Genomic DNA, 27477 nt, shown 5'->3' with positions numbered 1-27477 from the left:
GAGTTACAGTGCGATTGGAGAAAAGTTCGCCGGGTTATTTTCGTATACATCAATGGGTTGACGTTTTAACACTCGCTCCCAGATGCTGTCTCAAAAACCATTGTGCGAATTTCACACAAAMATTKAGCTGCTTACTGCGGCGACTAGCAGAAGGTTTCAAGACTGGAGCATACTTTTGTAGAACCCCYAGAGGTGATCTGAAATTATGGARRGAACACTTCTCCAGTCTGCTTAATTGCAGTGAAAGCAAAGCACCAGGAGATGGTGAACCAGATTCCCCCATCGAAGACGATAGSATAAGCCTCTTCAACATCGCAAATATGCTTCTATTGTGCAGATGACAGCAGATTTGAGGCTTAATGAAAAAAAAAGCCTTCACTTACTACTTGGCTAGAAGAAGTGCTGGCTCAAAAAACTCATWTGAAAAGCGGAAGGCTTAAATGGTTAGAGGCTTAAGACTACTGGTTACAAAATTCACGTCCTATTCATTCATATGCCAATATACCAACCAATGCCAGTGGARAGTGCTTTGCATTCAATGAAAACGCTAACAATAATTATCTTAAGACGCTTAATATACGCACGAAGAGAGAGCCGTTCAATTATGCGAAACAATTGCTTTATTCCGGCTCATTGACTGTTTCGAACGAATTTATGAATTTGTGTCGCAATGTTAAACTCGTTTGGGTCTTTATTGTTGCACTTAAGTGCGATAATAATCTCAAAGTTTTTGTCACAAATTTTCATGAGTCTTTTGAAGCATTGTAATGAAGTCGTTTTATCACTTCGCCGCCGCAGCCATTCAACTGCCACAATACTGGTGACGTAATCGATGCCATGGCTTAACACCATRATACAACAAAGATTGTACTAAAACTTATATCCCCAATTATTAAAAGCGATTTTTATGGCACACATAAAGACACCCATCGGAGCACACACACACACACATGTTCACTCAATGCGAAGCTAGCCTTTTGCCACACCGAAGCACAGAACCGCAGCCAAAGACAGAGCGCACAGTTTTTTCTCGCCCGCTGCTGCTTCATCTCCTTCAACAGCTCATCCTACTCTTGCGCCCGCAATCATTCGGATAGTTGGCTGAAAGTGCAACCAATATGGCTTTGCTCACACCTCAGTGCGCAGACCATAAAATCACACCCAACACACACACGAACSCACTCCATGTAAATAAGTATGTCCGCATCGCACACACAGTACGCATGAAAAGTGTGTGTTTGTGCGCTGGCAAGCGCAATTGTAGCAGCGGCAAGGCAAAGGCGACACAAACAACAATAAGAAGAATAAGTAAAGAAGCAGGCAAATTAAGTAAAACAAGAAACATGATGATGCGGCGCGTTGAACTGCTATAAACGAGCATGGCCCCTGCACTCTGCCGGCATCGCAGTCACCCTGCTGGCGTCCCCACAGCACCCTGGGACATGAGCAAAGTCAGGCGGCGCGGCGGGCAGAGCGAGACTGCTCAACGTGACACTCAGTGCGGCTGCACAATCGGACAATAATAGCAAATAGCAACAAAAGACGTTAACATGAAATATTGTGAAAATAGTAAAAAGGCGCAACAATAAACCTTAATAGCTGCACACAATAACTAATCAAAATAACAATAAAACACGCAGCATTTCAGCATTCAACAGCCAGCATTCAGCGTTTAACAAGCACTCTTCACACACACGCACATATTCACTCACATTCCGAYACACGAACACGCTGCGGCTGAGACAGTTGCGATGCAGATGCAGAGATGTGCAGCGCCTTTGGTGCAACACARTGCTCGCTGAGCGACGTTAAAGGGGTGTAATTTGAGAAGGCATAGGCAGTTGTTACGTGCGAAGGAGCTGCAGAGGAGAGGTWCAAACGAACTGCTCTTTAAGTCGTTTAGTGACTGCTACACAATGCCACAGTGGGACGACCTCAATCGAAGTTTGGGAAAAAATTTTATAAATTTTCATTACTTTACCAAACTGRTTTGGTTCGAGAAAGATTTATTCGGGTCACTAACTAATCACCCAAAGGTTATTTATTGCTCTTAACAATTTGTATTACTCTGCAATTTCATACCCAAAAGAGGGTYTGTCACGTTGTTTATGCCACCAAAAAGGTAACGTCAGAGACCCTATAAGGTTAAGTTAGGTTATAGACCAGTTACATTCTTTTCGATACCAGATGGAGTTCACTTTCTACCCAGCTGCCTAYAGCGTGGTCTTGTCAATACAGAATAAGTGCCCGAGAGATGCTCCATTGTTTCYTTGGTGYCCTGCTCTATGCATTTCCCGCAGTCTTCTCGATCTGCCAGCTCCATCTTGCCACCCTATAAAATATACATACTGTACATATAAATGATCACCAAGAAGCTGCTCATTTGCCGAAACTGGCGATATCGGATCAATATAGCGTGTTGAAGTCATTCAAACTCAACGATCGGAATAAAGTTCTTTATTGGAAAAATTTTTCATTTGACGGGATATCTTCTCGATACATGCGTTATGGCTTAAGGCAATGGTGCAGACTCTGTAGAAATTATTGAGATCGGATTAATATAGCATACAACTGATATACAAAATTACCGTCCAAAGTACAATTAATTTAATGACTTAGCACCTGCTTGCTCTATCTTGACACACTGTGCCAGCTGCTGGCATTGTAATTTGAAATATGTACACACGACTCACTGAACTTCGTGGCAGTAAGGCTACAACTCCAAAGAATGCGATCGAGAGCTAAGTAAATARAAATGCATTCGCCAATGGGGAAACTCAATTCTTTTCGATACTAGCAGTGCAAATGTATACAATACACATCCCTTCGTCGAAATGCCTAYTCAATAATAAGMCTTATGAATGAGAAAAGGTCAGGGATTAAAATTCAAATACAACGTTAATGTGAATAGTACATTTGTATTTAGACGAAGTTTTGTTATTGTTAAAAGTCTCTCAGAAGTGATTCAAATAGTCATCTGATATTGTATGGAGTATTATAGGCTCTATGGAGCCGGTGGTTTCGACAAATTAGCCGTGGAACTATGCCTCGAAATTACTTCAGACATGTTTTCTGCCGCTAAAACAACAAAACAATTAACAGTTTTTTTCATTTGGTAGATAAGGAATTTCAAATCGGTGTCTCCAAAACAGTGAGACTAGTTTGCGTATAAATCAGTGGAAAAAGAGAATGTGTTCTTCACTCAAAAATAAGGGCAATGAAGAAAAAATAATACCTTCCCCGAATTGCTTATATAAGCATCAGATTAATGAATAAAACTGTCCACTGTAATCAGAGCATCGGATTAATACTGTCACTGTATGAATCGGTCTATGAATAGACTTGGACTAATCTCAAATGATATTTATTCGGATTAATGGTTATAACTTCAAGCTTATGGTGAAGCAATGCCAATATGTGAGCGCCTTAATTAAAGAAGCTAAGAAAGGGTCGGAACATATTAGAAAAAAATCTTTATATACATACATTAGTTTCGTATTTCTACTATACTTTTATCATATCCAATTTCGTARCTTGAGGCTGATAAATGACCGTCCAAACTCTAAACTGATACTGGGTTAAGTTAAGAGAAAAGCACCGTTACTTTTATTTTTCCCCAGTGCACTCTTGATTACTTAATTCCCGCGAGCCATATTGAAAATACGTGAGCAAGTCGCTACAGTGAAGCTTTTCTAACCAAATGAATGTCTGTCTGTGTGTAGGCTCCGAGTTTGAAATGCTAAATTATAATTTAACAAATTCTTACCGTACTCAGCGACGACGGGCTCAACGACGCGCCCACCAGACACGGTACGAAAATAACGAAAATCTTCGAAAGACGATGGCTAAATTGGTGTGCGAAATAAATTGTTCCACAGAAAAGAAAACCCGCGGCTACAAATGATTTTTATCGCTGGGATTATGCACGAGCGCGACGTCTTGCAGCAACCGCACCAACAAAAGCAACAGCACAGTGGCTGCTGTCAAATGCCAAACGGCAAACGGTGCACCCAAATCAGCGACGACTGCACCTGAGTGAGGCCGCAGAGCCGAAAGGAGTGCGGAGGCGCTGTGCGGTGCGGTGCTGAGTGCGCGGAAAGAGGCGGTCGCGTGGGGGCAAGGGCAGCCGGCTGAGCAGAAAAACATTGGGCATTTGGCAGCTTGCGGCACACGCGCTTGCATAATGAAATTTGGTGTAAGCAAAAAAAAAAAAAAACAACAACAAGAACAACCAACAAAATTTGAAAAGAAATGATGCTAAAAAATATCCCAAACGAAAACTCAAAAACCTCGGTTTGGAAGTTCTGYTGAATAGCATTATGGTAGAAACTTAACGGTTTTGCTTGTTAGCTCAGCGAGTCCAAATGAATTTCCATAGGCGCACATTTGAAAGATTGTATTTYTCTAGCAATTTRCTTTATGTCTGGCTTTCCAGTTTCTCAGCCAGCCAGCGTGCGGCTTTAATATTTTTCTGCGAAAATTAAGCAAAACGGAAAACCTGAAACCAGTCTGTGGCATTTGCAACGCAAAACGAATGCACTTGCCACACACACTCGCACACTTTTTTCTTGCCACTTGTACACTTGCAGCGTGCGTCGAATCACTGTTATAGAGTTGTAAGCCAAAGTTGACAGCCGAGCAGATATTTGACGCASAACTTGTTGTTGCTGTTGCCTGCGTGAGCGGGGAAATGAGTTTGCTGTTGCAACTGTCACTGTGCAACAGTAGATTAACTAAATGACAAGCCAGCAGCCACGTTACATCTCGGCAGACAAGCAAACACACACACACATATATACCAACACAGACAGACGCGGACGGACACACGGACAGACAGCTTGAATGACAACTACAACATAACCAACTAATTTAATGGTTGTCGRCAACAAACAGCATATCCTTGGTAACATGTAAACAACAACAACAACAACTAAACATGATACGATCCGTACCCACTCTCCTCTCCTCTTCTGGATTCGCATTTTCTTACGCCGCATCTTCGCTGCCACTTTGCGCCTACTTATGCACCTACGTAAGTTTGTGAGTGTATGTGTGTGTGTTGASTGCAACTATTTCATACTTATTTGTATTTCATTAACGTTGAAACTCTCGATATTTCAATTCCAAAGCATCATGACGCTCAAGGCACAACGTTATTGATAGCTGCAACAAGCGACATGCAACAACCCTTGYCACCTGCCACTTCACCTCCATCCCACCAGGTCGCTAAAAAGGTGTCAGTATTGTCACCGTTTTCATCGCTCGAACATAATAAATGTTRCCGCTGTCGCCTGCCACAGCGTCGCGACGACGCTATTGCCACGCTAAGTGCCTCGTTGTCGCACAGATTGCACCATTTACTTGCGTTCCTACAAATAGCATTAGCATGTATGGTTGTGTGTATGTACATAGGTGCCACAAGTTGCAGAGGCAATAGAGCAGATTGTCRCAGCCATCTAMATACCTCCATTCACATATACAMACAGACATTTATTTTATTTGTATAAGTGAGCAAAGGTTTCTAGGTTTGTAGCTTGGTGCGTTGTCTGGTGACTTGGTTTGCAGCAAAGCCCCTTGGCGTTAATAATGTTATTTCTACTTTTAACTCCTTGCTTATTGCTTTTTTCTTTTTCTACTGTTGTTGTTGTTGGTTTAATTTTGTTAAATGATTTGGATAGAGCGCCGTCCCTGAAGTGACTGTTGAACAGTGCTTAACTTCGAGTTGCAACACATTCGGTTACTTGAGTTTCTGTGAACACGAAATAGTAAATGAGTGCCAATCGAACACGTTCATAAGCGAGTTAGTCGGAAATATGCACGAAATGAAGAGAAAGTCGCTGACTTATGTGAAAAGTCTCATCGAAATCAATATGAAGACATGGGACGCTGCAACAATCGACACTCAGAGCCAATTATATGCAAATAAATTTTATTTCTGGCTTCCTAATAGCTCCAGTATAGAAACTCTGTGCTTGATTTATAAATTGATTTACGGTAGTTTATGAAAGCAAATAATAACTGCTGAGTAATGGCTCACAACTCTGGGCYCAGCCACTTAAAACTAGCTGATTTAACTTTGACCCGAATTAGAGTTTTTTCTATTGGTAGAGAGAAGTCGTGTTTTATAGTTTAATAGAAAAACTACAAGACTTCAATGAAAAAAGTTTCTGTACTCTTATTATTATTTTTTTTTTTAGCGAGAATTTGTAGGATATTTYTTGTGGGAAAAGGAAGGAATAGAAATCATCATACCCAAAGTAGCATAAACTACCCGTTTCCCTTCGATTCGAATAACCAAATGCGTTTTCACTAACCGAATCACTCATTTGCTATTCCTACAAGGTACTCAGAACCATACATGTATCAAGCCATGAAAAATACTAAAAATCTATCTTTATGGAACACCTAAGTACATGGTTGACACAATTCAACAACAAGAACAAMCAATTTAATCGAACATTTGCTGGAGGGTGTCGTTGCACGCACGCAAACGAAGTTCTTAATCTACATATTTATCACCACTAAACTACTTATTTTATAAAGTAATGCTACGATACCCMGCGTATAAGTGAGTTAATGGAAGGAATTCCATTTATTAAACAGCGTATGTGGTTGTATGAATGAGTCAGAACAGTCGGCATTTCTCAAATTACTTAATATRTTATTACTTTAAAAGGTATAAGAAATGAAGCAATCGAAAGAGTTTATAGGTCCAATTTAATATTTGTAAGAATAAATAAGATTTTGATGTCTTTAAGTAACGTACCGCTTAAGAGATACAAGGAACATATTTATCTTTTTCAATAACATATTCCAAACTTCGCCTTCAAATTATTTGATTATATTGATTATATATTTGCGTCATATATATATAATGCGTGCATGGAGGATGGGGTCATGTGTAGAAGCTCACGCAAGTGAGGAAAGTTCTCTGTGCGCTATTCACCAGAAACGATTCCTTTACATATGTATGACTCATATACCTCAAGACTACCAGACTTAGACCAAGTATCTTCCGGGTAGCCAAAGTACATCCGTTTGAAGACGAATTAAAGTGAGAAGGCGAACCATTTCTACTTACCATATCATACCTTTTAATATAAGTAGAAACAATTGATATAGAACTCTATCCCGTTCAGAAGGGCCATTAACATCAACTGATGATCAACACGACAATAAAATTATGGAACTGAAGCTTGAGRATGGCATCGTTAGAATATCAGAAGGATCAGTGAAACCCATTTAAAAAGGTCATTGGGGCTGAARAAAAGTGAAAGCACGATTGGTTCCAAGATTACARTTTTTTTTGGTTTTTAATAGGATTTTTAACGTCTGATTACTGACGACGAGTCTAGATTTATGATCCGAAAACAGAGATCAATCCAACGAATATCGTGTCAAAGGTAAGCCGAAGACGAAAAGAATTTTAAGGCAGGTCAAAAGCAAGCTTATGTTAATAGTTTTTTTCGATTATCGAAGTGTGCGCCACTCCTAATTTCCTTCGACCGGCCAAACTGTCAACAAGGAATASCATTTGAGTGTTATGCGTCCCTAGAGCGAAGCTATTCATAAAAGAAGGCCGGAATCATGAAACTATATTTCTCGGTTTTTGCACCACCATAAGGTACCGTCGCATACTTCTTCATCGCATTAATTCTTCATGAATTTTTGCCAAAATTCAACCAATATCGAGCCGTAACCACTGTATTCGTCTGATTGAGCTCGGTGTGACTTTCGGCTACCCAGCAAACTCAAACGACCAGTCCGGGTAAATCATTTTGAGTGAACTGAAGACATTTGCTATTCTGGAAATTTAATTTAACGACTTTTTCGACGATTGGGAAAATGTTGGCATAGTTGTATTTGGGCCAAGGGAGATTATTTTGAGAGAGACAACATAGATTAATTAAACAAAAGCAAATACAAATTATTAAAATTTTTTGCTCGTAGTGGTATATATCGGATGGTAATTGATGGCAGGTAGCATTTAACGAACACACCGGTGTCCGACGGAACGAAGTCGAGCGAATAGAATAGTGGGCTAGACCATAAGTAAGACGAAACCGAAGGCGAAGATACTATAGGCAAAGAAAAAATGAGAAACATCAAAATTATATCTGAGTCTAACCATAATTACTGTCTCTTCATATGAATATGTTCAASCAGCTATAGACCTCTCGACATTTTTTTAAAGAACTGTATAGCCAAATGTCCCTTAAACCAATATGCTCTTACATTCTCCAAGGGAGCCATATTTAATTATCTTAAAACTTGCTTTCATAAATGTTTTTTTTTTTTTTTTAATTTTAGAATATATTTTATTTAAATGTAATCTCTTAATTTTCACTCAAAATTTATTTTTACTTTTCAACTTTCTTAGTCCAGTATGACTTAAACTAAATCCCGTTTTAAAGAGAAAAAGCTGAAGGATATTCATCCGCCAAACGAARTCCTTTGTTTTCCCACCTTTCGTGGCACTTGTCAACTCGCAGACGAACATTTATCACGCCAACTCCACTTCCCCCGACACCGAGCGCGTCTGCAACATGGCTGAGCCCGCAGCAGTGACGCGAAGGCGTATCAGAGCCATTAGAATTTGTCGCAAGTGCATACAAAATGAATTTGTATGAAAAATAAAAACAGACGAAATGAAAAAGTAAAATGTAGAGGAAGAATGAAGTAAAGTTTAAAACTTAAAGCAAAACACCGGCTAAACTAATATGAATGCGAGACTGCGCATATGAAAATGCCATAAACTAAGCGCGTTTCAGCTGACGGCAGCAACAACATACCAACAAGCAGGCAACACTTCACAACAAAGCAACACTGCCACAGACCCACAGAGCCGAGGCAGTCAACYGACGCAGCTTGCCGTGGAAATAGAGCTAAMGAGTCAGCCAGCAGTGTGAGCGGGTAGGAAGTTGGTTGGTARAARKCCAAGATCTGCTCTTACAGAAGTTTCGAGTTATGTGTGTTCGTGTGCGTTAAGGTGCTTGCGTGGCCAACGAAGTGGCAGAGGCAAGGGAACAAAAATATGCGCCAAAACCGTCGCAAAAGGGCGGCAAACTGAAGCGCGGCCCAGAGGCGCTGAAACGGTGACATTGGCGACTTTGTTGGCGCGGTAGCAAGTCGAGTGTCGCAACAGAGCGCCGTTGCTGTTGGCGCTGCAGTTTGGGATGCGTTGCACTGGTTGGCCTAATATAAAGAGCAARCTGGCTAGACAAAGGCAAACATGGCGGTGTTGGTGGACTCACCTATGAGACAACAAATATATGTCTATGTGTGTCTATTTGTGCGTGTGCGTGTGAAAATATAACACTAATGGCTTTTATTATTATTAACTGCATAAGTGTATGGAGATGCTGAGGCATSATAACCAAAAACAATCGCACATTTCACTTCMCAGYCAAGGCTTAAAAGCTTCWGCTTCATAAAATAACCACAAACAAAGACGCAAATGAAACCGCGTCAGGCAGCGCAGCCGCTAAATATTTATGGCATATGGAAAATTGCTTGAAAAATGGTGTGACATGTTTAAATTGAAGGCTTGMCTTGCGGTTGTCAACATGTCGCAACGCAGTTCCTCAATTCGGTTGCAGCAACTATTGGCGCAGCGGCCATTGGGTTGGGCCTCGAAGCGAGTGACCGCATTGCGTCGATTGCCTTAATTGAGTTTGGTGGCGTGTGTGTGTCTGAACATTGTTTGTCGTATGTTGCAAGCATGTATCGCACGTATTAATAACAAATTCAAAAGCCTATGGAAATAAACAATAGACCGTGGTCAAGCTAAGATCGGCACTGCATTTGAGCCGCCTCTAACGGTTGCGCTGGGAAATTCCCTTTGTGCCGTTATTAGCGCACAAATGAAAAATCAAAGCGCTACGAAAACGCGACGAAGCGTCACTGCGCATAATGAATTTCCAATATAAAACCCGCTCCACGCGCTTATCTATGCATATGCATGCCGGTTGGTGGCCGCTAGTGGCATGGCACACATAGCACACGAGTTACACATGCAGGCGAGGTTGATGTGTCGGCCGCTCTTCCATATTCAGCCGCATTGACACTTAAATTGCTACGCTCGCCTGTCTGTGCGGACAAAAGCTTTGGAAGCGGCATTGTCAAATTGAGCAATGTGACAAGCCCAGACCGCAGCCATTCAATCTAAGTGCACATACGCACCCTGACAGCTCCGTATACCACCGAGTACATATGCATAGGCGTGTTTACACGCAAATACCAGTTGGCTSATRTGAAGGTGTGTGTGCGCATGCAAATATCTTGTCCACCCACATGTAGCCGTCGAGTTTATTTGATCAGTTGTCTATGGTCAGCTTGTGCGTATTTCCCATCAACTCGTTTTCTTTTGGTTGGACTGCATGTTTTGCGACATCTCCTTCAGCATTTTTCCGCCTTTTACCTATACATCTCCTGCCCTGTTTGACAATTCTTTAGTCCGTGTCCATGACATTTATGTAAATGCTCTAAGGCTATGAATTCCCCTCGAGACTTGGTCGGTACAAATCTGTGTTTACCCCGCCCACTTATTCGGAAATTCAAATCGAAAACAATATTGATGCTTTSAATTTACGCTTCCTGCTCCAAACTCTGAAAACTAAGTGTCAAACGAAAAGCACAGAGAGAATATCGTTTTCTGGCATTTCGATTACYAGATGGCCAGCTTCTGTGAAAACTTGAGGTGACGTGTAGCCCTTTATAAATAAGCTTAAACATTTATGAGCAGACTCTGTAATATTTGGTTGGTTTGGGAAATGTCTAAYGGTGTGATATCACAYGATCTTGGTGGCCAATTGACCGAYCCAAACCGTGAAATTATCTGTTCACCGAAGTGTTATCTCAATAAATCCATTGATTGATGCGATCTGTGCGAAGTGGCGACGTCTTTTTTAAACCAAACGTCGCCGAGATTCAATTTCAAGTATCAAAGAGTCGGTTATCATGGCGCGATGCGGTCGTCATAATTTTTGAAGAAATATGGAACTATGATTCCTCCGGCCCGCAAACCATATCAAACCGTTTTTTCGGAATGAATAGGCAGTTCTTGTATCTATTCAGGTTGCCTTTCGTCCAAATGCGGCAATTTTGCTTCTTTACATGCAAATTAAGCCCGAAATGGGTCTCATTGCTGAACGAAATTTTGYTCGAAAACGTCGGATTTCGCTTACGAAGGTCGATCTTAGGAACATATTTATAGAGACGACACGTGGATATATCCTWTGGGAGGCCATAGAAAAGAAGAATTCCTGTGTTCGAACTTATACGTTAGCAAAACGCTCAGTAGTCAATATAAATTTGCACAGGCATTTAATTTCTAATCCTTCCATCTCGGTAGCTCGATGGGATGTCTGCGATGGAATGCGCTCCCAAGTATTTATGTCTTGACCTTCCAAATGCGTGAAAGTGAAGAAGAAAGTGTTGAGTTGTTTCCACCTCATCTTTTTCCGTAAATCTTCTGCAGGAGGCATCTGGTAGGATTCCCAGCCTAACAGCATGGACACCAATGGGTTAATGGCCCGCTAAAAACCCAGCTACATCTCTTACGACCGATCTTGGGCCAAAAGGATTTTCCGACAGCACATGTACTGATTTACGATTTCATGCGATTCTGCTGTGGCCTAGCACCCATACCAGTCTTAGACACTCGATGCTATTGATAGCGACCAGCCCTGAAGGCACTGTTAATGAGTTCTAGGATAGTATCGCCGCTCTGCTTTTTGAAGGAGGCTACACTCCGGGGTAGTAAATCTACTGCTATCATAATGGTAGCAGCCTCAGCTTGGAAGACACTGCACTAGTGAGAAAGTCTGAAGCTGGAGTTAATAAGAGCTTCTGACATTAAACCCCTCCACCAACCTTCCTCCCAAGCTTTGACCCTTCCGTGAAGAAGCTTACTGCCCGCCTCCTCCAAAGGCTTCTTCCACCCATCGGTTTATAGGTGGAGAAGGAGCCGCCAAAGTTCGATACACCCTCGGTATAAAAATATGGTTTTCAAATAGTAAGGCGGAGCAAGGGTGCGGATACGGTGCCAAAATGAAAATAACTTCACACTAAACGCGCATTTGATTGCTTTAGGAGAAAGCGAACTTTTTATTGCCATAAAATTTGGCTTGATAATATTGAAAACAAAAACAATTTCTATCTTAAAAAAACCCTCGCTGCTAGTGGAGCTAGCATGGCTTACTTACTCAGCTTACTTTCTGTTTATGGTAAGACAAATTAGTTAGCAAATTAATCGATAATAATCGATAGAAAATGCCGCAAGTCGCCTTTGTGGGTAAGCGACAYGCCTCTGGCCCATTTGTATGCCCGAATAGTTGTTGGTGCTTACTGAAAAACAAAATTAAAGCCATTAAACTCGAGCTAAGCACCGCCGCTGGCGCATTCAAATGCGTTTCTTATCATTTATTCCACTTGACGACAACTAAAACCACAATTTTACCGCTTTATTATTGTTTCATAGTGTGAATGCGCGCATAAATCACCAACACTCACCGCAAGCGGCGCACAACGCAACCGAAAGCCAGCAGCAGCGCTGTAGCTGGGCGCTTGTGAGTGTGTGTGTCGGCGCGCCAACTGGCTGTTGCAAGTGGAATTTCAATTTCAAAGCGACTGACCAAATGCAATATGATAATCGCGGTGCTCAATGCGCCGCAAAAGGCAATGTGCAACACACACACGAGCGCAGGTGCCCGTGCGACTAAAGTATTTTCATTAGTTTGTAAACATGCTTACACATATGTATGTTTTTGTGCACGAGTGTGTGTGTGTACGCGTGTGTCCACTTGTAACTGCTCGTTTATTGGTGCCACAATTTACATTAATATTATTGTTGCACGTCCGCATCAAGTTGACTTATGAGCGCGTCAAAAGAAGTGTGTGTTGTGTTGATTGCGCTCGTTGGCACTGTTCTTGTTTGCCATGTTGTTGTTGCTGCTGTTGAGTGGAATATTGATTGCAGTGCGAGTGGAAATTTATGCAGTTGACCAAAGTTGATTGGCGATCAAATTCAATCAGTACAAATGAGGGGCTTGCCCGCTTGGCTGGGCGACTGTCTCGCCGCTCGTCGCAATTAATAATGTCAACAGTATGCACAACAAAAACGACAACAACAACAATAGCAGTTATTTGACTGCCCGTATAAATAACAAATAATGTGGTCAAAGGAGAAAAGGTCTGGAGAATGGATTCTTAATGACAAGCATTCGCCAGCAAGCGAACAACAACAATGACAATAACTACAACAACCACAAAAACAATATTGCGTAGAAGATGTACACCAAATAGCGTTTCGGTGCGGTTGGCTAAATGAAGAGAGCCGCCTGACSGCCAGCCAACTAATTGAACCGGCTGCTGAGGCTGAGGCTGAGGCCGCACCACCCCGCCGTCGTTCAGTCCGTTCGGTTCATTAATGTGATTGAAATATTTTATTTTTATTAATCGCTTTTTTCTCATTCTTCAGCTTGTTTACTTGTATGTTCTTTATCGCTGTTGACAATGATCGATTGTGTAATGCCCCGTCCCCCGAGCAGGCCCTCCGGCAGTTTTTAGGTTAACTGCGTAATACGAAAAGTTCTCCCTCCCTGCYTGATTCCCTCCCAAACACAATTAATGTAAAGAGCTACAAAAAGCGCAGCCTCAAAGTGAGGGTGCCGGGAAAGCCGGATCGGGGGTTCGCACGCTGAAAGCTAGCTGTTGCGGCAGCCAAAATATGTGTGCGGAGAAAGAGTTTAAAAAGCTAACTAAAGTGTGCCTTGAATTGCGGCGAAATGAAATTGATATGGCAGCACAGCGTGAAGATTGATTTTTCGGATTTACTTTAACTTGCAACATGTTTGTGCACGCGCTACCCGCTACGTGCAACAGCAAGCGCTGCCAGAGCTCGAGAGTTGTGAGTTCGTGTTTGTGTGAGCCGGCGCGTTTGCTTGGCAGCGCGCGTACCCAAACGTTAGTGGGTCATATTTAAGCAGCGCAAAGTGGAGCAAAATAAAAATTCGAGAGAAGAAGAAGCACCTAAAAGCAAGTCAACGAAGGGAAACCACTCTAAAATGCATTTCCAGCGCAATAAAAGCCAAGCCGCGCCACAGCGCTGTGCATGTGTGCGTGCGTGTGTTGCATGCCGCGTTAAWTTGCCACGCCGACAGCGGAGGCAGGGGAGCGGCGCGTACATCAGGCTGTCAAACCTGCAGCGTGACACTGATTGGCGGTTTCAGTTTTCATTACTAAAGCACACACACCCACACCCACACCATACAAATATATAACAAAAATAGAGTTGAACACAAAACACTTGGAGCGCCATGAATATTTACACACACACAAACCAACAAAGTAATGTGCCACAAATCATAAAAGAGTGAAACGCTTATCTGCTTTGGGCGTCTGGTTGAAGATCATAAAATCATAATCAATTTTCAAGCACATTAAATATTTTTACAGTCATTGTTTTCCCACTAAATTTTAATTTGGTGTAAATTTCAGTCAGTTAGCAGCGCTAACGGTACATAAATATTAGTACTTTCATAGTTCCCCCCAATAAAATGGATGGTTTTCTAACACCACAACAAATTATGTTAATTCGTTGTAATTTGTGTGTTTTTGTTGTTATTGTGCGACGTCGTTGTTGACGTGTCGGCGTAGCTGTCGGTGTCACTTGATGGATTTGAGTGAAACTTCCGTGACGTATCTACATGACATCTATCATTTATGACATTTGTGTCGACATTTTCGGTGACATCTGATTATTTACGATTTAGCGTTGATTTCAATTAATGATAAAATGTGTGCTGATACCAAAGCAGAGCGGCTGAATGAGTGTGTCGAGGGATGGATGATTGGTGGCCAATGGCGCTAAAAAGCTCTTGACATAAATTTCAAAAATGTTTAGTATGTTTTTGGAAAAATGTATTTGTGACTTGTTGAACTAAAGTATACATATTAATACTCGAAAATGATGTAAAGCTTTAAATTTTCCAGAAGAGAAAGCTTCCCTTGCTCTTTCCCTGCCAGTAATATTTTGAATGATATATTTTTTTGGTARTACTGACTTGATAAAGCTCMAMAATCCCCGGCTTACCATGATCTACATACCTATCAAATTTATACACGCGTCTTTTGCAGGTTAGGCCTAACTAAAAATCATATGGATTTAATTTTAGTAGCGCCATCTATGTRTCAGGTCGGGGACTTTTCAATTGACCCTCTTAACTATATTCCGGCGAGGAATCGCAGCTATGAATCACAGATTAAGGAAAATTATTGACTCTAAGCAATAGCCTCTGCTACCGTGAACAACAATCTAAACCAYTGTTCGACAAGATATCTTGACAAATAAAAAAGTTTTCCATACAAGAACTTTTTCTAATCCATCAGCTTATATAGCAGATACATACATATATGATTTACTGGTCCAATATCGGGGATTCTAAAAAAATTTCAGCTTCACTGGAAGAAGAAAATATGTGAAAACTTTCAGATCGATATCTCAAAAACCTTGTCTYTCCACCGGAATGGAATTCTTCCTCTTCCTCTGCTTCCCCCTGCGGGTACTGCGTCGAATACTCTCAGAGCTGGAATGTTTTCCTCCATTCGGACTACATGATCTAGCCCAAGTAACAGCTGTCTTTTWATTCGATGAACTAGGTCAATGTCGTCGCCAATGCGGAACGGACCATAAATATTCAACAGAACCTTTCTCTCGAAAACTTCAAACGTCGACTTATCAATTGTTGTCATCGTCCAGTCCTCTACATAATATAGCAGCAGGGGAATAATGAGTGGCTTAAAGAGTTTGGTCTTTGTTTGTCGAGAGAGAACTTTACTTCTGAATTCTTAACTCATTCCGAAGTAGCATCTGTTGGCAAGAGTTATTCTGCGTTGGATTTCGGCTGATATTGTGGTTGATGTTGATGCTGATTCCTAGATAGACAAAATTATCTAAGGCTTCGAAGTTWTGATTGCAACAGTGACGCGAGAGCCAAGTCTCGAGTGCTACCACTGTTTTTTTTTGACAGGAGAAATTTCCTCTTGCCCACTTTCATTTACTTCACTTCTTTATCAAGTCTGGAGAAAACAGAACTAACGGCGCGGTTGTTGAGACCAATGATATCAATATCCGAGGCGTACGCCAGCAGCTGTTCACTCTAATAGAAGATTCTCTAATCAAATATGCAGCTCGAATTATTTCCYCATGAGCAGATTGAAGAAGTCCCACGATCGGGAGTCATCTTGTCTGAAACCTCGTTTGGTATCGAGCAGCTCGGAGAGGTCCTTACCGATCCTGACGGAGCTTTTGTTATTACTCAACATGAGAACGGCCATTCGGTATTGCCAATTGTTAAATATTGCCAATGGTTGAAGTGTGGTAAAAAATATTATTCTCGAATGATCATTCAATTCAAAGTAGTTCAATCTTGTTTCATTAAACGATAGGGAATTTTAGACGTCTTAAGCTCAAATTGTGAAAATGTTTGAAAGTTAAACACCGAAATGCTGACGACACACTACTTTTAACGAGTTGATAAATGATATATATAATATTTAATACAACATCATTTTTGCTTCCGACTGACTTTGTTGAAACTCGAAAATACCAACTCTCCTGGAAGATTTTAAAGGTTCCTAAGTAACTATTTTAAGGAAAAGTAAATCTGTATATATATTTTGCTGTATTTAAGCTTCCTTCGAAATTGTATTTACATAATTGTGAAGAACCACTATTAATAAACCAACTTTAATTAAAAATAACTACTGAATGTCATATCATAACTGCCTACCCACGTATACACATACACAGCTTAAAGTACAAACACCTCCAGCAACGACGCCACCCAGATAATTCATCACCGACAACTATTCTTCACCTGTCATCCGTTTTCGTCGTCGTTTGCGCCCAACGAGCCGAGGCTTCCTATCTTCGATTGCCACTTTTCTCATTTCACTATCAGGTTTTTTCACTTTATCGCCATTTTGCGCTCGTTTATTTACAAGAAAAACAAAAGCCCCAAACACAACAACAATAAATGATTGTAGCGCACAGAGAAAACAAATATTAAGCGACGATAAAGCAAATATTACATGGAACGAGAAAAAAGCGCCGACCAGCTGRGAGACAGATAAAAGGCGGACTAGCTCCAGCAAATGAGTGATAAAGATGCGACGCTTCGAAGCCTTGGCGGGAAGGTGCAGCACGAAAACCGGTGCTAGTTGTGCAAGCAAGTGAACAAAAAGCACAAACCGGACTATTTGTCACCGAGAATGAAGCCATTTATTATCCATCATAAAACTTATATTTATCGCTTAATATGCGGGCAGTGGCGCGACGACCACGGCGAAGCCAAGAGTGATGAAAGCGACGTACACTACAGCTTGGCAGGCAGGTAYATATGGGCGAATGTCGCCCGGTGGCTTGCAGACAGCTGCAAATCCCACAACGGAGGCGTTGAAGGCTACAAATCCTGTTGTCACAGGCACGCCAACGCACACACGCACACACGCACACAGTGATAGGGTACACCTATAGACTAAAGGTAGCATTGGAACTGCTGCAACTTGAAGCTTCGGGCCTGCCAGCGCTTGAATTTGTATGCCTTTGGCAATGGATACAAACACAAATGGCTGAAGTTGTTTGTTGTGGTGTTTGCGTTGCATCGCTATTAATAAGGATTAAGGCGATATGGTCCGAATTTCCAAATTTGCAGTAGTGTTAGGACGTGAGGCATGCCTTGGCCAAATATATGTGTGGTATTATATGCACGAACTAGCTAAATTTTCAATTTGACATCTTCGTACACACTTTATCAATAGTTGCCATATTAGGGAAATCTGGAAATTTGGTATAAAATTCCATCTCCCTCTTTCAATATTTTTATTATGATTACTTGTTAAATATCCGTAAAATTATGCCAGCTATATTTCATGGGTTCAATTCATCTTCTCAAAAAATTTCCTGAAGCGCTGATGTGATGTATGTTCAGCAGTATGCAGCATCCACCAAYATGGTAAGACGYAAAACCTTCCATTGCAGTTGGTCCCCGAACCATAAAGAAGCTGCAATGCAAAGATGAAGAAGTGGGTATTGGTAACAAATYCAAGGTATSCGCCATGTCAAGGGCCTTAAAAGGCTTAAACATGTAACTAATCCTCGAAGGAACAAACTCAGGCTCCTTGTCGCCTTCTACACTGATCATTGTAAGCTCAAGTTGCACTTATATAACTTGAGCCTGATTTCTTGTGGGAATTGGCGATTCTTCGACATTGAGCCTGAAACTCCAGTACACCTSCTAATTGACTGCACAGCAATCTGTAGGAGCAGGAAACGGGCCGTTGGATCCATGTTTCCAAATAGGGATCAACTCGGCTCAATAGCATCTAGCAGTATATTGAAATTTATCARTACGCCGGGTCTAGGTGAGTCCTTGTAACTTAGGTCGCGGTGCAATCCCCACTTTTTAGCTATCCTATTCTCATCTAATCTAGTGATTSGTMTTCATCGAWATTTGTTGATGAATRTATACTATACTGGCGTATATAATTATAATTATCCTCTACTAATCTGAAAAGTATGCACCATCTTTGTAACCTGTCGAGTTCTAAGTTGTGGATAKTGTGTAGTACAGCCGTGCTTCTCCGAATCCCAAATAACATCCATCTAGGTCGGCTAAGTATAGTTGGAAATAAATCCCTTTTTTTTTTTTTAAGAGATAACTTTCACTAAATATTTGTCCCTTTTATCATTTTCCTTAAAAGCCTTTTTGTTGTACTTTACGCCGCTGTTCTTCTGGCCGCCACATACTCACGCTTATGTTGACGTACGAACGTTAGGAGGAAACCGCAGCCTATCTGCCGCCATTGTTGATGACGGCTTTAGTAATCCCGTTGATGTAATATTCCATTTTTCTTCGGCAGCACCTTTGTCAGGCGGCTTGKTGCGGCGTAGGCCGAACGCTTTGCTGACACGGGGCATACAACATCATTACATATTTGAAGGAAAAAATCGACTCTTCCATGCACACGCGCGCATCAGCACAAATCTCTTGGAATTTGCGTCGACAATAAATCACCGAAAGCAAAAACAGCAACAACAAAACGGGAGAAAATCAGACGAGCGCCCAAGTAAGCAAGTGAATGGTGTTGCAACATGGGATGCTTGCCTGCCGATTGACTAGCAGACGCAATGCCGCCACCGCGCSGCGGMTTTCACGACCCCACAGATAAGCGACTTAAACTGATAAGAACTGAATGTACGACAACAAAGTGTAAGACAAACAACAACAGCAAATAAAAAACGCACGACAAGTGTATCAGCAAACGAGTGAGCGCCGCCGCCGCCGCCGCCGCGCGWTSAAAGGAAGAAAATGAACTGGAATGTCGCTGATAAAGGAGACAATGTCAATAGGAGTAGCCAACAACAACAACGACAAGGTGTACAAACGACACCAGCGTAGACTGATAGCATCAGTGCTGCCGCCACAGGAGTCTGTTTCGGCGGTGCGGCCGCGCAGCAAAGCGCTAATATTAAACTCAAATAAATACAAACACACACACTTGCACAAGYGCGCACGTACKCCAACTCCCGCCAGCAGTCACAAATAAAGGCGCGGAGGCCTATTTTCGGCGCAAGCTTTAGTTATGTAATTTAAATCACGCGCTACTCTATATATATGTGTGTGTGCGTGTGCGGCGTATCGCTTTCTATGCCAACAACAACAAATTAACAATAAAAACGCAGTGCAACTCAAGACTGAAGGCGACTGKCTGGCATGGTGGCACGCAACACACACCACTTTGGCTCTGGCGGCAGAAGCGCAACGTGACCTGTGTTGCACAGCGGCCAACGCAATAAAACACGCCGAAAGCGACAAAAATTCGCTGCAGAAATAAATTACGCCGATTATTCCCCAACAAKTTTTATTCGTTTTGATTTACGCACGCATCAGCGGCACATACCAGGCGGCTTTATGTTTCTTCATAACGACGCGCGACATCTGCATGCCGCTTGCCGCTTGCCGCTTGAACCACATATACCGTGCGCTGCACACGTTCAATCTAAATTTCAGCCGAAGCGGCGGCACACAATGGACCACATACCCAGACATGCCGACTGATGRCAGCTGCTCCAGTGCTGCCTCTTTCCCCGCCCTGCTGCCTATGGCAGTGCCTTTACGGGCAGTGACTGCCGCTRGGAGCCGAGCGCTACGTGTGTGTGCCGCGTGTGCGCAAAACCAACAAATCAGACATTCACAAAAGAATTAATGAAATTCTTGTAATAATATTTCACCGCACCACTTTGACTGCGTTTAATCCTCCGCACGCYAGCTCCTTGGCGACGCTTGTCCTCGCCTCTCCGCTTCGCCGAAAAATGCAAGGAATTATTCTCACAGCGYTGTCGTGACGCGCACACAAACACACAAAAAAGCATACAAGACAAATGTGCAAATGTCACATAGGCCAATGTGCRCACAYACACACAYACGCRTACAYATCTMSACAMACTCTAGGTGAGCGCCATAACCCCACTTCAAGCCGCCAGTTGCCAACTATTTCGTACATATTAGCTGCCCTAGTGGTGTTTAGCGCCSCAGCGCTGGCTCGGCTCTGGCTTCTGTCAGCGACAGCCGTCAAAACACCACAGAAATAAATAAAACTTAGTCATCCTCACCGTGGTCCTCCCGGTATTCACATCCACACACTCTTTTATTATATTCGACTATGTTGTTGTCATTGTCGCTGACAACATGTTGCCCAACGCGGTCGCATATAAATTTGTCAACAACAACGCGTGCTCACCGTGTCCACCAGTATCAGTCGCACCGCACAAAAACGCTCGCCCAACAACAAAAAGGGGTGCGGCACAGACACGAACAATCGTATGCGAGTCCCGACGTAAGTGCGGGCTACCATTTCTAGTGGCGACTGACAATGATATACTTGTGTCTGAAGGAGCGGCTGTTGATCGCTGATTTGTTGCTGCTGAAGGAGCCTGTCAAATATACACATATCTACTTGAAATGAGTATTGCTGATATACGAGTACATACAAGTGTTAAAATAGCGGTACAGTGGTAACGTTACCGAAGAAAAACTCCTCAAAAATATTTAATTTTAGGCTATTACGACTATTAAGGAGCTTTTTTGCAACAGCCATAGCGGAGAGCCAATTTTTRTTTCATTTATACATCGTCATATTTATAAATTCGTTTTAGGGACACTTCTCAAAGTTWAGACCTGTGTGGAGGTCGGTAAATCTGCGGYAGAGCAGTTTGATRTGATCAAGCAGGCTTTCCCAGATGTTGCTATARCAAGAAGTGGTGAAGTGGCATTTTTCGGTGGCACCAGGCCTTYTTGGARGGCCGGGAGGAGATCGCTGATGAATGAGCAAAYTCAAAGTGAAAACGAGRTKCATTRTCTTTTTTGACATCAAAGCATSATCCACCATGAATTTGTTCCTTGAACAAACCGTCAACGCCAAGTTTAACGTGAAAGTCCTTAGGAGACTCAAAGGAAGAGACAAGACATCGCAGCCGATTGGAAGTTACCCACGACAACGCTCCGACTCACACCGTCTTTCTTGTGAAAAGGATTTTGGAACGACAGAGGGCAATGCACACTCGGCTCTCAAGGCTATGCCGGAGAATGGCTTCCGTGAAAGTTTTTAAGGAATTGTAATGATTGGTTTAATAAATTTTTTCTTATGAATATTCTTGTAAGGATTAATCTCAGAGAAAAAATCTCGATAATTCCCTCTAAATAGTTTGCCATAGCTCATTTTCGTTTCTTGACATCTTTGACATCCTTATCCAATTCAGAGTCACCAGCATAATGCTATACCCAATAGATGATTTCACAAACGCCATGTCCGTCTGTGTACCAGCAAATTAGTAGCTGAGTTCTTGAGATATCGMCCWGAAATTTTGCGCACATCTTTTTCTCTCTAAGAAACTGCGCATTTGTCGAATTCGTCTAAATTGGACCACTGTATATACGCGAACTGGTTRCCAAACAAATTGAACGATCAAAATGAACTTCTTGTGAGGAAAACTGGTTTGTGTGAAAATATCACGAAATTTGAAATGAATTATTTTTCAAGGCAACTCTACAATCTGCGAATATATTGTTCAGCTTGGAACACTATATATATTGAAAATCWAGATAAAGAGATTTGTATACCCGTTTGTAGTATACGAAACTCACCTGCGAAAGGGACTGAAATTCGTATTCGTCCCAAATGACAAAATAACTGTTAAAATATCCGAAAGATTTATAAAAAAAAAATTCTAAACTTATTCGATTCAAAATTTTAACTAAAATGGCAGGGAAAATTTCAGATAATTCTGAGTCGCCTGGAATGATTCTCTGAATGATGGTTCAAAGTTTACTAGGAGGCAACAAATAAATTTCCAACTAATTGAAAGCAGTAGGCGCGTTCTAAGCGATACCACTGTCACTTCAGCATTTGAGCGAGAGTTCTTGCCCCGATTCRGCAACTGAAGACACACTAAATAATTCTCAAGAAATCAAGCAGTACGAGCTCATTCCATCACGAATAACAAACGCATCAGATTCGTCGAATCACTGTGCCTCCAACAAGAAAGCCATGCATTCACATAGCCGCTCAAAGCGCTGGAGCACAGTCCTTCTACCAACAACAACTATTGAAGATGACAATCGCACATTTCTCAATTTGTACTAATTAATAATTTCGTTGTTGTTATTGTAACACATCTACGGTTGGCCATATTTGTCGAATTCTCGACGGTATAGTATATACGAATGCGATATGTAGATGTAGGTTATATGTGTGTAGATATGTATACACAATCGTTATGAACCCAAGTTTGCGGTCTTTTGTTTCCACTGGCTGATGATGAATGCTTTATTGGCTATTAGTAAACATTTAAGACTATGCGGGTGTAACCGGCGCGACAAGAAACATAGGAACAAGTCACGCAAGACATTACAACAACAACAAGCAGGCAAACAAACACGCTTTAAGTTATAAATACAATTCAAGRAAAAAGAAATTCTTACGAGAAAGATAAACGGCTGAAGAAGAGCCAGCTGGAATGGTGCGAGTGAGATGTGGGTGATGAAGGTGGTGAGAGCAAAGGGAATGCCACAGATAGAGGAATATTTTGTAGAATAACAGTGACAAACATGACATGCCATTGAAAGCGACTGTTGTCGAACTGGGTGATAAATTTATTGGTGTGTGTGCATGAATTTCGTTGTATCTCCTTTCTGAGTACTCGTTACATTTTGAACCGTTTTCGATTAGGTGTACAGTAGTTATGAGAAAATAGGCCTGGTTATTGGAGTTGGCGTAGGGGAAGTAAAGCAGGTTATCTTCCTAGCGTGAAAATAAAAAATAATAAAAAAAAAATAGTTATCACGTGATATTCTCATTTAATATTTACTCATTTGGAGGTAGGTGTTCAATATACGTGTTTTCTATAAATACTGTCCTAATTTTGTTCTTGGTCTCCACTTTTGTGAATATTAATTACATCTATTGACCTAAATAAGTCTTGGAATTTGGTTGGAAATCACTATTGTCAGTATAAGGTACAAGTTGTCTGGTTCACTTGAAACTGGTTCGAGTAAAAGGCAAAAAAATAAATTTTATAGAAAAAAAAACTTCAATGGTAAATTTTGGATGATTGTTGTTGTGATTGTTAGTTCTTTCATAATAAAATACATGTATTTTGGAACCTGATCATTTTGAGCAAACTTATSGCAGTAAAGAAGTCTAGCTAGGTGAAAATAATGCTCTCTTCTCATAAAAACTTCGTGATCTGTCAGCTAAAGTCAGACCAAAAAGTCCTCTATCAAAATTTCACAGCCCGGGATAYCAAAATATATACCAGATTACCAAAAAATGCTCGCAAGTGATTCTTTCACTTTCATGCCAACAATGGCACTTGACTTACTTGTGTTGATGGCACAACAGCTCTCTCACGATTAACAGCTTTGTAGCAGTTCAATAAGTGAAATTCATTTACCCCGCTTCACTTCACGTACACACTTATCAAGAGATGCTATGTAGATTGTACGGATTGTTGAGTGCGTGTCTGTAATGGTTTTGAAGGCTGCAAAAACAAATGCGAATTGATTTGATAAGAGTGAGAGCGGAGATAAAAACAGCCACAAACCGATGAAGTGCAAAAAAGGCAAGAGGAAATTGGCTTAAAAGCACGCACACAGACACAACATGTGGCGCTTGTTTATAGAACAAAGAATGCTGGAAGACAGTCGATGCGTGCCAGCGATTTGTKATGTGTGTGCGTGTGTGCAGCAACGTTTGCCGTAAGCGACTGAAGACGCAACCACGCAAAGAAGTTGCCGTTAATGGAAATTGCCTTTTGGTTTTGCGAATACGCTAAGCTTGCGTAAGATGCGCGTTGAAACGCCGAGCGAAGCGTTGCACACGCAGTGGCAGGCACAGTGGTTTTGGTGGCAGGCATGTTTGCGCGCTTGCCGACRCCGGTAATGTGGCAAGTCAACTTACACGTACGACAAATGTAAAAGCCGCAATATCGAGAGCCAACAAGCGCACACTATAAACGACAAAATCGACACCAACAACAACAGGCGGTTGAAGCGATGTGCRAAAGCCACCAGCGGTKGMCGCCAATCGAAATGGTGTTGATGTCGTGGYTGTCGCTGCCAGCGTTTGCTCCTGCCGCTTGACGTGTAAACAAACATTCCGCCGATTGTRTGTGTGCGTGTAATTGGCGAGGAAATGCCCATTTGCCACACGYTTCCGTTTGCGTTGGAATCGAAGGTTTTGCTGCCGCTTTTTTATGCCTCTAACTTCTTAAATATAGGCAGTTTTTCCTGATCCCGAAATATGAGGGTCGACAAGAAGATTTTTTGAAGGCAAAAATTGGAAAATCTGACAATCTGTACAAGAATTGATTTTTAGGTCCTAAAGTCCTTACCATAGTTTGTTAAAAAGTGCTTTCCATAAATAATTATTGAGACCGCTAGAGGATTATAATGAAATATAACGCATTTCTCAATGAGTCTCACTTGAGGTCTTATTATAACCAAATTTTAAGCAACAAGCTCAGTATTACACAGAAAAGTCCTCTTGAAATATGCTAAAAAGTCAAAATGTTTTCATTAGCTTATACTGCCTGCTAACCCGTCTATAGGTTACCTAACATGAAATTGGCAGAAACGTTGTAGTAGGTACTACAGAGTCTAGATTTTGTTTCAACGTTATAATATCATTACAAATACACTGAGGAACCAGCATAACTTCAAAGTTTCTCGAACAGTTCTGCCGCAAATTCGCAAATTCTCGAACAGTCACTGTGATTGTGTCTCGTTGAACTCAATCCAGACACTCCAATACAAATGCGTAGCCAAAGTCAAACTAAGAGTATTATTTCAAATAGTTACCGTTGTTGTTATTGTTGTGTGTGTGTGTGTATGCTTGCTGTGTTGCTTATAAATGCTAATGATCTCATTGAATCGCTTTTGTTGCATCCTTAAACAAGCGTAAACACACACACACAAATTATGGCAAATAAATGCAAATAGCTACGCGCATACATACAAACACATATGAATATTTCATTCGGTGGTAATTGAAATTTAATTCAAGTATTGATTTAAAAAATTTGCAAATTACCGAAATTGAAGGGAAATTACCAACAATTCAAAGCGGAAAACAGTCGGAAATTATGCAATTACAATTCCGGTAATTCCGGCTTTGTTGCTGCTTTTCGGCTGTTATAACTGTTGTAACTGTTATTGCTGTCATTATTGTCGGGCGCACAAAAGCTTAGACAGACTGTGAGGCCTACTGCGAGCAGGCACTGCATTTCAGCACACTGAATAACTGTATAGTAATCAAATAATGACATTGTGAAGCAGCGAGAGCGGAAATTTCTGGCAAAACTATTTTATACTTTGCAAAACAATTAAGACTTTGCTAAATCTTTCAAACATACTAACCATATACTAATTATTATACACTTGCACATACATGGCGATGCGGAGCCTTAATTGCTTTGGCATGCATTTATTTGCACTTGTCGTACATGCCAAACATAGATACTCGTATATATACAAAAGAATATGTATGCCTACAGTTGGCAATGCAGTTCGATGCTAAATGTTTGTTTATTTATTGTAGAGTAATATATTATTGTTGCGTAATTATAAACYAAAATACACAAACTCCCGTTAATGGTTGATTTTCATTAATGAGTAAGAAGCTTAAATATACAGAAATAATTGCAGTAAACACTTTAAACGCCTATCTTTGAAAGAGCGAATATATTTTTCCTATGAATAATGGTTCTTAATACCGTTATACCGTTAGATCATTACGAATTTTTTATGACGCTTTGCCGAAGCTAGAAGAAATAAAACTTACTTATTGATCTATTTTCCTAAAGACTCAAAATTCTTTTGCTTGAAAACATCGCCAGTTTCAAACACCAATGYCAAGCTTGGTCCGCTGTCTAAAGCGTTTTCAGAAAAGCGGCTCAGTTCAACTACGTCCAACAATTTGTTTTTGAAAGCGTTTCTCTCGTAACAACACTACTCGCAGATAAATAATTTGATCGTCTTCCTGCATGTTCTAGTTTATACAGGGTTTGTCCGGAAAGTAATAGGGCTGAGTCGATTTAAAACATTTATTGAAGCAATCCTTACAATTCTTTAAAAACTTTCCAAACAGGCTCCTTCTGCGTCGATGCAGCATTCTCCGGAATAGCCTTGAGAGTCGGGGCAGCTTGGATCGCCTCTCTTGACTCAAAATGCATGTTTATTTTCATCGGCCTTCTCAGGCAAGGGGGGAGGGRKGCCACATCTGGGCTGTAGAGCGRCTGCTGAAGTTGTTCACTAGAAAMGCGGTGTGACCCTTCGTTTGAGTCTCTTTCAATTTGGATTTGCTCATTCTTTCCTTTTTTGGGTGAGGAGACACCACTTGGTTGGTTGTCTCTTTGTCTCGGGATCACACCTGTGCTCGCTATTCGTCGAACTGTTGAAAGTTTYGACTCTACATTTTATTTAACTAATGTTCAAGTGCCAATGAGRCAAATAATTSTTCGAAGTAATGAAAATATTGCTGCCRTTAAGGYAAGTTTTGCTGAAGATCGCAATTTGTCGATTCYAAGAAGTACTCAAGAATTKAGATTGTCTCAAAACAACAACGTGGTGGATTTTGTGAAAGGATTTGGGCCGCAATTGRAAGAAGTTGATCTTGACAACATCTAGTTCCAACAAGATGGGGCTACGTAACTTCCACAAATCGTGTACTTTCACATCAGCTGTATCCAGTACCTGGTTGCTGCTTCGAGACTTGTTGAAACTCCCGTTAACACAATTCTATATATTTATATCAAGTTCGTCATGAATAACTCAAACAACACCCGCTTGAAAAATTCCGATTTATTGACGACATTAAAGTTGTTGAAACATTCACAGCGGTTTTAATGAGGCATTT

This window comes from Bactrocera latifrons, unplaced genomic scaffold (genome assembly GCF_001853355.1).
Source record: "Bactrocera latifrons isolate USDA-ARS-PBARC rearing strain unplaced genomic scaffold, ASM185335v1 scaffold_245, whole genome shotgun sequence".
NCBI lineage: Eukaryota > Metazoa > Arthropoda > Insecta > Diptera > Tephritidae > Bactrocera > Bactrocera latifrons.
Note: the sequence above shows the minus strand (reverse complement) of the source record.